Source organism: Dysidea avara, chromosome 14 (genome assembly GCF_963678975.1).
Source record: "Dysidea avara chromosome 14, odDysAvar1.4, whole genome shotgun sequence".
Taxonomy (NCBI): Eukaryota; Metazoa; Porifera; class Demospongiae; order Dictyoceratida; family Dysideidae; genus Dysidea; species Dysidea avara.
Window position 1 is genome coordinate 6,448,819 of NC_089285.1, and position 14,031 is coordinate 6,462,849.

Sequence of the window (14,031 nt, forward strand, 5' to 3'; positions counted from 1 at the left end):
TAATCTAGCACGTCCCAACCTAATCTCGTAGGACAGGTCTTTGAAACCCTCAACACTCGGTATAAGCGCCTGCGCCTTATACTAAAAGGCGTAAGATTGTGGATTTGGCCTGCTAAGTTAAGTTGCACGGGGCTTACAAGCTAACCTCTACTACTATATAACTCTGTATTAGACTTTAGAGCATGTGTACAACACTATATGGTCTTTGGCATGCTGTGGAGTGCTGGTCTAGTCCTTCGCACATGCGCTTATAAATGGATAAGCGCTATGACAATATCGACTCCTGGGTCTGGAAGCAAAGAGTGCTAGCTGTAAAATCAGCGTTAGGTATGAAAATAACTGTTATATAAATGTAAAAGTGCTTTTTGAAAGCGTCCGTGTCCGTGTCCGACTGTATCCGCCTTTTCCAACTACCCTTTTGTGCTATATTGTTTTACTCCAACTGTAAACAACTTGTGTAATATTTTGTCTGTTTTCCGTTTTGTCTGTTGTCTGTATTCTGTTTTGTATCTCCCTTACCATTAATGGTTTGTATAAGTTAATTTTGTTTTGTGACAATTCTTGTATGTACATTTAATTCTTTCAAGTTTAATAAATTAATTGTAATAATGAGTGATAGTCAAGTGTCCCTTAAGTTACGCAGTGGTCGCCATAGAAAGAACAAGGGTGGCAATCCACCACAGAGTCAACCAATCTCTTCTAATTCTTTAGAGCCAACTGCAATGAACAGATTGTTAAACACACAGCCAGTCAACAAGGACTCACCTGGAAGAGTGCCGCCTGCCATTCCTGCTCAACCTGTTGACCTGACCTCACCATCCAAAGGTCCTACACAACGATCAACAACCACTGAACCACATGCTCTACAACAAGAAGGTACCAATAAATTACATGTTAACACTTCCAATGAACACACGGGAAGCCAAAATTCCTCCATTGGGACTGATGGCACTGGGAACTCTAGGTGTTTCCAACCTGAACCCTAATCTCAACCCTCTGTGCTATATTGTTTTACTCCAACTGTGAGCAATTGTGCCTGTCTTTAGCAGCAAGTGCAAGAATTGTCAAAGTTCTGCATATGATAGTCACTTATTAGAGAGGTGCATTGTCTTGCTTACATGAAAGATCAGTGTGTTTAACCAAATTGACCTTATTAGTGAGGTGTCCAGATTTCAGGGGTCTGTATGTGTGTGTGCTATAACACAATTGAAAAACTGATGTCCTGATTATATTTATTAGTAGGAGTGAATAATAAAAGAGGAGAGTGTCTAACTTCAGTATAGCCTAAGGCATCAAGTCTATAGGCTTCCCTCTAATTTATAAGAGAAGTCTTTGATCTGTCAAAGTAGCTAGCTACTTTGAGTTTCACTACTGAGTGTTAACTTACTCCATCAACACTTTAATCGTAAAATGTATGGGTTTACTATAATAACCAGTAAAGACTTGAAGTTCTCATTTTGATATCAGTACTGAAGTTAGATACTCTCTCTTTTATTATTCACTTTTGTTATTAGTGAGGTGTCTTTAATAGCAGAGGTACTGGCTAGGTGAGGTCATTTATTGCATCAGTACAATAATTACTACATGTGAGGCATTGAATATCAATTATAGTGGAATGCTAAAAGTAATGAATGCTTTGATAGTGTGGTGTAGCCACCAAGAGTATAGACAAATTTTTACAAGAAGCAAGGAGACATCCTTAAGCTATTTAAGGCATTTTGGTAGTGAGACAATATTTTTATTCTCAAAGAATATTAATAGCTATATGCACTTCCTTGCATAGAGTAGTGGAGGAAATATCAGTAAGAGCACAGCAAAAATAATTTATTTTTGAAGCTGTCTCTAAACAATCATATAGGATCAGAACTTATACTGTATAGCCTAAATATTTCAAGGTTGCTGATTTTGTGGTTTTGGGTGTTATCAGCGAAAATTTTACCCTCAAAATATTTAGACCTCCATATAGTCTAATACATTTTGGAAGTGTTCGCAAATCCACAAAAATTTTATTTTTAGCAACATTGCTCAACCTCGAAATATTTGCCCCTCGAATATTTAGGCTATACAGTACAAGCCCTTCACCTTTCATACACTTTACAAGTGATCATATAGCAGTACAGAATTGTGCATCAACTGTTACATATCAGGTGCTTGTCATGTGAAAGTGTTGACAGTGTAGTAGGGGAGGAGTTTCAGAAATTTAATTTAACTGTCACTGGTCAACCTTTTGTGCTATACTGTTTTTCTCCAACTGTAAACAACATGTGCCTGCCTTCAGCAGCAACTGCAAGAATTGTCAAAGTTCTGTATAATATGATGGTCACTTACTAGAGAGGTGCATTGTCTTGTTTAAGTCTATTTGTACAAAAAATCAATGTGTTTTGATTACCAAAGTTGTCTTATTAGTGAGGTGTCCTGATTCCAGGGGTCTGTGTATGTGCGTACAACAATACGTTTGTGACCCAGTCTGGGAAAACCGGTCTTATTGTCTATTAAAAGTATTGAGAAATGCTGGTTTTAAGCAGTTAGTGTGTTGTAGCTCGCCTGAAGCTGTGTGTACCAAATTTTCACATGTTTTACACGAATTCTCCTTCCTTTACACCAATTTAGATAGTTTTTGAACTGAGGTTGACTGTATCATGCAAGCTCTAAAAGGGGAGGGAGGCGGGGGCCCAGAAGGAGGGCAAGACACACCACACATACAGATCGCCACTGAGCTTGGGAAAAGCAGCCAGCAAAACCACTCAAGTCTAAATGATTTTGATTATGAAATTAGATAGCTTATTCATGCAGCTTGGGTGAAGAATCAAATCTGCTGACATGGGTGATACGACTGGTTTCCCAGACTGGGTCACATTTGAAAAACTGGTAACCTGATTATATATCAATATCAAAATAGTGTAATGCTAAAAGTAATCAGTGCCTTGATAGTGTGGTGTAGCCACCAAAGGTATAGACAAATTCTTCCTTCACAAGAAGCAAGGGGACATCCTTATAAGCTATTGAAGGCATTTTGGTAGTAAGACAAGATTTTTATTCTAATAATTATCAAGGATGAGAACGCATTCCTTGCAAAGTAGTGGAGGCAAGATCAACAAAACTATACCTCTGATGAGATGAGCACAACAAAGACAATTTATTTTTGTATTGACTTGAAGCTGTTTTAACTAGAAGTATTTGTATAAGCAATCCTACAGGATAGTACTTCTACAGTACAAAGTGACCATATATAGAAGAGCAGTGTGGTATTGTTGCATAATCACTAGACAATATGACACCAGGCTGGTACTTGCCATGTGAAAGTGTTGACAGTGTAGGGGAGGGTTTTCAGAAATTTAATTTAAGAATACTGTCGCTGGTCAACCCTTTGTGCTATGTATATCATTTTGCCCCAACTGTAAACAACTTGTGCCTGCCTTCAGCAGCAATTGCAAGTGCAAGAATTGTGTATAATTATGATGGTCACTTATTAGAGAGGTACATTGTCTTGGTTTAAACAGTCTATAGTTTATCTGTATACAATCATATTAAAAAAAATTATACAAAGGATCAGTGTGTTTTGATTACCGAAGTGGCCTTATTACTATTAGTGTGGTCTCCTGGTGGGTACTGTTAGTGAGGCGTGTGTGCTTGTGCATGCATACAATAATATAATTAAAACCATTCACTACAAGTGTCAGGGTATCCTTATTAGTGAGGTTTCTTGATTTTTTGCAGGAATCTAAATGTGCGTGTACACTATAGCTCGTATCAATGATGTCAATATCCCAGTTATCACTGCAACATAGCCACCAAGATAATTGTATATCATCTGATGAATATCAGATACGTTGTCACTGCTCCAATGTAATGCAGAGGTTATTGTGATCAAGTGTGTGTGTGTGTGTGCATTGGTGCTGTTAATGTTTGTGTAACAGTGAACGGTGAAACCTACTAGTGATCACCTTTTTATGGTGGCATTACTTAATTGTATGAACATATTTCTTGGCCTCATAAAGGCCACCTCATTATAGTGCCTAGGTTCCAAACAAGACCTGGGGAACCATTACCTCATTAATAAGATCACCTCATTATAGTGTCCATGTCAAGTAGCTCTCGAACATAGCTGAGGTGTACTTCATGACCTCATTAATAAGACCACCTCATTATAGTGTCCATTTGAAGTAGGTCCCTGCCTAACCTCAGAAATACAACCACATCATAGCGCATGGAGTTTGTAACCATTCTCTACTTTGTTAGTGTGTACTGAGATGAAGGTATGCAGTATTGGTTATTAGTGCATATGCTAATTAAAGAGCCAGTGTTTTTGATAAATTCCAACAGTTGTTTACCAGAAGAAGTGGGATATGTGGTATGCAGCTCACTTTAATTGCATTTTGTGTCATGTGAGTCTCAATACAGCAAAACCTGTGTATTAAGGACACCTTGGGACCAAACAAAAGTGTTCTGATTATTAAGGTGTCCTGATTTTCCAGGTCAGATTGCATGCTAACGGACATTTTGGGACCATCCAGATTATACAAGTGTCCTCATTTTCAAGTGTCCTGATTAACAGGTTCCACTGTAGCTGTAATACAAAACCAACAAACGATGGAGTTTACTAGGGCTTGGTAGATCTTTGTTTTGAATGAGCCCCTGTTAGACACACAAAGTATTTTTCACCATTTCTCCTAGTCTAGCGCTGCCCACTCCTTCGCAAAAGTAAAGGTCTACAGATCCCATATCATTTCAAAAGGAATTTAATTAGGCAGTGTATGTAAGTGCTGGTTACATTGCTAATTGGCTTTAAGAGTCATTTGGGATCTGTATTTCTCCAGACCCTTACTTTTTGCAAAGTGGCAGATGGCACCAGACTACATAGGCTCCTACAAAACAAAGTACACGGCCATAAACTTTATGTGAAGCATGTTAAATACCCACTGAGCCCTAGTGAATTTCATTGTTGGCTGTTTTTATACTGCGACTGATAGTAATATACAAGCCATACTATGCAGGTCCTACCTCCTGTGGTTGTTTTAGTGATGTCACTTAGCATCAGAAATATTTATTACACGGATAAAAGCACCAAGTTTTTTCTGATGCTTCGTTGAAGCATTTTGACTAAATTTTAGAGGAGGTGCATTATTATTGGTCGATGCTTGTATCAAGAATTGGAATGCATACTTATCTAATAGAGTAGTTGGTCCGTGTATCTTCTCGCCATCCATAATCTTATTAATCAAAACTTGAAGATTCTTACGTAGAATTAAGGTATTTGGAATTAGCAAATTCCAGTTGCTGTATTTTTAATTTAGAAGTTAAACTGTTGTGTTACATAGGTTAGTAACTATGCGTATGAGGCACAACTATTATCGTAGTGAGTTGATTTGTTTGGCAGCTTCTATTCTTGCAGAAATTATGGACATGATTTTTCTAAACAATGCATGCTGCTCCTGATTATGTGATCGTGGTTTTCAATGTTTCTATTGACCTTTCTCAGCCTGGGTAGGTCAATAGTTGATTGTGTTACTCAATAAACATTAATCGTCATTGCCAGACCACCAGAAAGTACAGATGTGGGCTACTGGAAGTAAGACAGGAGAGTGCATCTTATTTATAATTCTGTGTTTAGTATTATTTGTGTTTAGTGGCATAAACAAGTAAATAAGCAATGTGCTAGCAGAAGCTTGATTAGTTTGTTTCTTTCAATAGGTAGTTGCTCTAAGTATACATAGGTTATTGTACAAATGCAGGTATCTGGCTATTTTTTTTAAAGACATGAGGAATGGCACAATAATCACCATGGGTGAAGTTCAAGGTAATTATTGTGCCATCTAAATAGTGCATTGCTTGTGCAGCTCTGGTCACTGCCAGTAATAGTGGATTTCTGATTGACTTAGTGCTAAAATAATTCACTGGTAGGCTTCCCAGATGAAAATGATCAGTAATGCTTTCTTTACACTCTAGCAATGATTTCTGGTAGCTGGAATTTAAATTCTGAATTGTCCTGAGTAGTGCACAGGTTGCCAAGTATGTCATTGGGTATAGACACTACACCAAGGCATATCTGTTAAAGCATCAACATTATAGAATTTTTCCTTTTGCAACTGCAGCAACACTAGATGAGAAAACTATTGTGAAATTGTAAAATGTGGAATTGTGAGCTAACAAATGATGCACTGACACATGTTGGATATGGAATACAACAGACAACAAATCATATATATGATCCCATTTGATCATATGATTCTGGCGTACATTTATTTATATATCCCAGCTCAAAATATTGTTCCATGCATGTTTGTATATGTGCGTGTGCGTGTGTAGCATGTTCAAATGTAAGTACTGTGACATATTTTGATACACAAATGTAGCTATAGTGGAAACTGTCTAAGCCAGTCAGGGCCAAATTTTTTTGGCCTAGTGCATAAACATGCATGTGTAATTCATGTGTATGCATCTACATATTGTACTAGATGTGGCCTCCATTTCTTTGTATCATTTTCAACTCCCACCCCATAGGTGTGCAAGAGAGAATGTAACAAGAGAAAAGATAGAAAAGATATGTAGTTGATTTCTCACTGCAGTAGAAAAGGTGTTCTTCAATGTAAGCTACATTCCGTTTTGTGTTGCTACCTGGCTATTATCATGTGTACTGCAGGCCACCACAGTGGACTCAAGAACAGTCTCCTAATATTGCTGGTAGATAGGAAGGTGATGATGCACTTGGACGACGTGACTAGAGTAGTTGAACTTTTTTTTTAGCTGGATATTTACTCTCATATCCTGATACAATACATTATGTATTGTAATAATTATGTTGTTTACAGACTTTTGTTTATCAGTTGAAGTAATACAATACATTGTAGCTTATATTTAAATGTACTTGTTGTTTGTCACAGGGATTTTATCCAGCCATGCAGTTAATCATTGTTCCCCTGCTTTTATGTACTGTATGTCTACGTATGTACCGAAGAGTACATATAACTGAAGGATGTACATAAAATTTATATACTAAAATGTCTGTACAAATGGGTTATTAATATAATATATATGCATAATGCTCTAGACTAAGTACTTCCATAATAATGATATTGGATTTGCAAATGTCGCCTTTGGCTACTATTTTCACCAAATGTTGCTACTCATGATCAGTCATGACCACATGAACTTTGATATCCTTGGAGGTTGAGTCAAGGACTTCATTACAGGTGAAATATTTAGCAAAAAAAGTTACTTGAAAATAATGACTGTTTAATTAGAGTGTTTTATGTTTGCTCAATTGGGGTAATTTATTGAACTATTCACAAATTAATAAGCATCAGATTAATCACTGGTCTACAAATGCTCTAGACCAAGAATTATGAGCTTTTCATGTATAGTATTCATACAATTGACAAATGTAGCCTTACAATTGTTTGGTACATGTCTGAGCTAACCTCAATTCCCATCTTACAAAAATGCTTACACTTAATCTGTTAAATCTCTAGGTAGCTTCAGTTTCACTGAATTTTGCCGATCATGATCACTTGAACCATGACATCCTTTGGAGACTGAGTAAGTCAAGAGCCAAATTCACATCTACATTATAAAATGAACTAGAAACAAAATAAATTATTAATGATATCCACGTTTAAGCAGAAATTATGACTGTTTAAGTGTTTTGCATGTGTGTGCTTTATTAGAGTATATTGTTTCAACTACAGGTATGACACTTAGGTCCATCAGATTAATCACAAATTAATTGGCTATAACACAGCTAATTGTGCTATAATACTACATGGTTCATCAAACATCAACTATTATGACAGCTTCATTAAGAATTTCAAAGAATTTTATAATGATACGCTTGCTTATCACTTGTAATGACTTGTATCTATATATTATACTCTTTAAATGATTACCATTATTTCATTAACTAGCTGTACATAGCATGATGACTGCTAGCTTACAACAGTGTGTAAGCAAGCATGAGCTTACTACACTGACTTATCCTATGCATATCTAATTAATTTATACATTTATTTATTCATCCATAGAGACCCTATACAGAGTGTAACACATGTACAGTTTATTAATTAATAAACTTATAATGAATAATAATGCAGTTACACAAGCTTTATATTTTTACATGTTGACTTGCTCTAATTTACTCTGACATTTCCTAGCTAAACTTTGCATGTTAATGTGGTCTATTTAGCTACATAGACTTGTCCTGTTTGTATGTTGACTTTTCTAGCTACAGTGACTAGCTATAGCTAGCTCCTCTTTGTTTGTTGACTTATATTCTAGCTCCACACATGTTGACACATTGCATGATATGACTAGTCCTAGGTACAGTTTGTATAGTGACTTGGCCTAGCTAGAACTCCTTACCTATGCATTGGTCATTAGTGCTCCCTTGTATGTTGACTGGTCATTGTTGCTCCCTAGCTATACCTTGTATGTTAATTCGTCATTAGTGCTCCCTTAGCTACACCTTCACTGGTAGCTACACACTGACACAAATACACTGGTAGCTACACAGTGCTAATTAGAGTGGTAGCTTAAGTAATTGTAAACAAATTATAGAAACAGCAACAGTCCAACTGATTCTGACAGTGAAATTTTCAACAGGGGTACTAACAGTGTGCATATATATATATATTTGGGAGTGAGTAAAGTGAAAGCTGATTGATACAACTAGCTATGCTCTATCTAGGAGGTCTGGGGGAACGTTCCCACAGGATGATAGCTAATTTAACCTTCAATTCTGTGATTGGCAAATTCGGTAATTTTAAGTCAAGGTTGTTTTGAAAATATCACAGTTAGTTATCTGAGATTACAAATTTTGACTGAACTTAGTAACTTCTTGATTATAACATGAATTCAAAAGGTTATTTGTAGCTACCTAGTAACCTAGGCGGAGTCAAATATACTCAAAATTTTGTCCAAAATGCTTTCAGGAATTTCCCAAAGTTTTCACCTATTATACTCTTCAGTGTTCCCATTATGCTTGCATTATGCTCCTAGGTTAGCAACATTTCTTACAATTTATCTTGAAACATTATAATCTGTGAATGTTCTATTAGAGTATTTCACTACAAAGCGACTGTTCTATTAGTAGTGCAGATTTGTGCACAAATTTGGGTGAATTGTAGGTTTTTACGTACAAACATCAAAGTTGGCAGGATTATAGAACTTCACCTAGTAAGTATTTTTAGAAGTGGAGCCACCTCCAACTCTGACCTTTATGCATTAATTAATTACTAAATTTAATATGACATTTTGAAATCAATTGTGGTCATTATGAGTATCAAATGAAATGGCACACTACAAGAAGTAATTTAACAGTTGAATCAAGTCTGTATGTCTTTCTGTTCAAAAGTTATGGCTATTTTTCCATGTTCAACTATCACAGTGAACAAAAATAAAAAACACTATAATAATACCATTCTACAAGTAGTCAGCGTTGTAAGCCTTTTTAAAAAAGGCTTTTTTGTGCACTTTTGGATAAAAGCATGAAAGTTGGCAAAAAGTTTGTGTGTGTGACAAAGATCATTTTTTGCTAGGGAGCCACCTCAGATTTGACCTTTGGTGACCTTTACAGGCAATTTAATGTTCAAAAACTGTCAGTTTTGTCTCTATTTCATGTTTGTATGATCCAAAATCCACACACTTGGTGTCAAATTGAAGCAGTTTCCCTAAAGATTAAGTTGGTTTTTACAGAAAGTCTATATCTTATTCTGTTACAAAGTTACAATGATTTTTGTGGTAAAATATGCAAGTATATTGTCTCCCGCCCACGCACAGTTGAAAATGTACAGAAAGAAGGCTTACTTTTTAATACTCTTTATTTTTCTTATTAAGGCTTTACAGCACAAGTGCTGAAGGTCTGTAGGACACCCGGTCCTACAGCCTGTTGAAATTTGTTGTGTTTGAAAAGTGGAGATAGGAGAAAAAAATCCATGACTGGAATGACCTAGGCAGCCTCAAACCTGCAGCCATCCGATTAACGTTCAAACGCTTACAGGAGTCTGCCAGGAAGCCAGGATGTTCAATTTCATGTATATGTCTCCATATAGAGAGTGACTTATTATCTCAAAGTACCCCATGTGGAACCAAATGGACATTAGTATATTTATTAAGGCTTTACAGCACAAGTGCTGAAAGTCTGTAAGACACCTGGTCCTACACTCTGTTTAAAGTTGATACATAAAGTGTACTGATTCTGTATAACAATTTGACATGTTAAATAGGTATGATACTTAGGGATAGATCAATTGACTACCATGGGTTACATGCCCATGCAGGTCAATACTCTGAATGGCGGGTTTATGTACGAGGTACAATTTGTGTAAATTTTGCAAATTCTTGATCCACTAAATTTTAGCTGCATGTTTTTGTATGAATTCACACATTTCGACTAAGCTTTCTGGATTCTACTTTTATTGAATCATTATAGTGAAGACAATTGCTTGTGTTTTGTAGACTAAAGTTTGCAATTGCAGAAATTTCTGCTGTAGTCTATTTAGTAGGCACCGGCCTATTATGCTTTTAATTTTGCCTATTATGCTATGCTGCAGTGCTCAAAAAATTTTGCCTATTATGCTCATAATTATGCTCAAACTTTTTGCTACAGTTCCCATGTTTTGTTACTTTCTAATGGATAATGATAAACTTTGGCTTATGAACAACTGAAATGCACTTGTTGTGCATTAAGAATTTGGCTACATTATACTGTGAAACTATAATAACAGTCATGTCAAATAACTACTTAATGCCATATCAGTGCCATCGTTATTGTAAGTCAACCTTTTTCTGTGGCATGCATTTTTGCTTACAGTATGACAATTATTCTGCCTATTATACTAGCTTATGTTTGATGCTTTCAGGCACCTATTATGCTCAAAATCATGTCAGCATAATAGGCTGGTGCCTACTCAACATCATGACAACATGCTCTATTAATGGAGTTCTGGGGGCATGCCGCCACAGAGTCTTCTGAGATTGAATTTGGTAACAGTAAGCACTGTGAGTTACTGTTAAAGAAAGTGCTCATCATCAGCTGATCAGCATTATTATACAGTAGCAGTAGTAATACTATAATAGCTGCATGTCATACAGCTAGGGGATACAGCATGAATACTGCAGTACGATTTACATGTAAGTATATAAAGCTGAAATTTAAGAGGTCTGATGCTGCAACCCCTGGAATCTGACACATATTATCAATGTATATACAGTAGCAATAAAATTGCAAATACAGCTGGCAATATTTATCTATGTTTCTAGGTTCACAAGGAGATGGTAATAGCTATCATAGTTTCTGGTCTAATTTATTTATACTGTGGTCATTCTAGAACATCTCTTTTGGGAGTTTGGAATTTGAAGAAATGATATGGGGTGCTATAGTTGTTTATGTTGATAAAGAATTCACTTAAGCCTACACCCCTCATTATAAAAGTACACAGAAGGGTCTCAAATGCAATATACACAGTGGTCATATTTTGTTTGCACCTTAAAAGTTAGATACATATATGTAACATACAGGTTATTATGTGTGGAGTAGGTCTGGGGGTAGTTAGCTTTGTTCAGTCACTATGGTTTCCAATGCAATACGAAGGTGTCTCTTTTTACTGCATTGCTGTAATGCTGTAAGTTGTGATTTCATACAGGTAGCTTATATGACCAGATCTGCAAAAAGGGGTCTTTTAGCCTTTCCGATTACATGTACTTGGCAACCCATAACTTGACCTGTGAATATGGTGTCACCCTGAAATTTGGTCACCTGATACCCCTAACATATATAGTATATACCACAATAGCTTGGTGTAATATGAAGGTGATAAGTCAAACATATGTGCATAGAGTTATTAGTAAACAAACCCAGGAATCTGGAAAGGCTATAAGACCCCTTTTCGCAGATCCGGTCACAAAGTATTTATTGAAGTGTAATTGTAACTTTCACTATCAACATAGTTTTAATATAGTAAAATATCCAAATGCCTGTCACATGACCAAGTCGTTAGGTAAGAAATGTGCCTTAGATTGGCATATAGTACAGTTGCTTTTGGTTTTGGTCACGTGACCGCTTTACTCTGTTATTGATTGATTGATTGATTAATATATTTAACCTCCAGGCAATCAGCTACAGCCATTCTTCCTTGCCCAGAGGGACACATTGCAATATATAGACAGTACACACAAAACTAAACAAAGCAATTATACAAAGACAACCAAAGTAAACAACTTATAACACAAAAAACATACATAGTTACAATCATATTAATATTATCAAAGGAGTGAGTCACAGTGCTGCTTAAGGACATCCACATACTCATAAAATGGAGAATTAATAGTCAGTTACAGATGATGGTAATGCATTCCACCATTGAATAGTCTTATAATGAAAGAAATGTTGAGTAAAGCACAAGCTGAACATAGGTAAGTTTGCAAAATATGTGACTGGGTCTGCGAAAAGGGGTCTTATAGCCTTTCCAATTGCATGTACTTGGCAATCCATAACTTAACTTGTGAGTATGGTACCAACCTGAAATATGGTCACCTTACACTATCACTAACATAGCACTGTTCATGGATGTAATTTTAAGACAATAGGTTAAACACATGCATGATATGTTATGACTCGTCAAACTTGGAAATTTGGAAAGGCTATAAGACCCCTTTTCGCAAATCCGGTCACATAATATTATACTGGTGTCCTTGTACTATATAAGAAGTTCCACTGAAAACAATTGGTGGTTCAAGTGGAATACATTTAACTTGGTAGTACTGGTGGCACATTAAACACAGTGATTTAAACTGAATATATAATCTATGATAAAATTCAGACACATGATCATATTTCCTTAGGTCATAACACAACCTTACTGCACCCTCTAAAGTCTTTGCAGTAGAGTGCTTCAAAATGATGGTCCCCACACTGTTACACAGTAAGACAAATCAGACAATACCAGGGATTCCAATAACATCTTCACCAAACTATTGTCAATAACATGTCAGTGAGACCTAAGCAAACATAGATAGCTAGTATACGACATTTTATGGCACACATTAGCAATGTGATGAGTCCAAGACATAGTAGAGTCAAAAATAAGTCCTAAATTAGGCACCAGCCTATTATGCTTTTAATTTTGCCTATTGTGCTATGCTGCAGTGCTTAAAATTTTTACATATTATGCTTATTATTATGCTCAAAATTTTTGCCACAGTTCCTATGTGTTGTTACTTTCTAATGGATAATGATAAACTTTGGCTTATGAACAACTGGTTAAATGTGAAAAGTACTCATTGTGCATTAAGAATTTGGCTGCATTGTAAACTATAATAACAGCGGTTTGAGATAACTATTTAATGCTATATCAGTGGCATCAACTGTTCTATTATCAGGGCCGCCCACAGGGGGGGGCAACTGGGGCATTTTGCCCCGGGCCCCAGCCTGAAAGGGGCCCCAGCCTGAAAGGGGCCCCAGGAGGCCCCCCTGAATACCTGTTTAAAAGATCGATATACTCTAATAGAGCAGTCAGATCTAAATACTCTAATAGAGCAGTCACAGTATTCTTCAGAGGAGCAGTGTAGCAAGCTTATAGATAAGGAGATATGGTTGGTGATGGGTATATAGTTATTGTCATTGCCAGCAGGTTGTGATCTTTTTTTTTTTTTTTTGGTCTTCATCTTACAACTTGGGTCAAGGGCCCCACTTTAACTCTTTGCCCTGGGCCCCTTAATTTCTCTGGGCGGCCCTGTCTATTATTGCAAGTCAACCTTTTTCTGTGACATGCATTTTCGATTGCAGTATGACAATTATTCTGCCTATCATGCTAGCATTATGCTTGATGCTTTCAGGCACCTATTATGCTCAAAATTATGCCAGCATAATAGGCTGGTGCCTGCTATTTAGATTATATATGAACTTGCAAATATATAGTATCACTAATGTTTAGCACACTGTATCTATCACTGAAGAATATTTGAAACCACCCTATGCATGCAATAGCAACTCAGTATATTAGTGCATATCATACTATATAAGCATTGTTCTTATTATAT

General features: G+C 36.4%; 1 long non-coding RNA gene across 1 annotated transcript; it reads left to right on the plus strand.

The window, feature by feature from the left end:
- Positions 1-743: 743 nt before the first annotated feature.
- LOC136244486 (uncharacterized) lies at positions 744-6,748 on the plus strand. The gene is made up of 3 exons (XR_010695342.1): positions 744-876; positions 6,502-6,586; positions 6,641-6,748. It is a non-coding gene; the product is annotated as an uncharacterized lncRNA (long non-coding RNA).
- Positions 6,749-14,031: the final 7,283 nt, after the last annotated feature.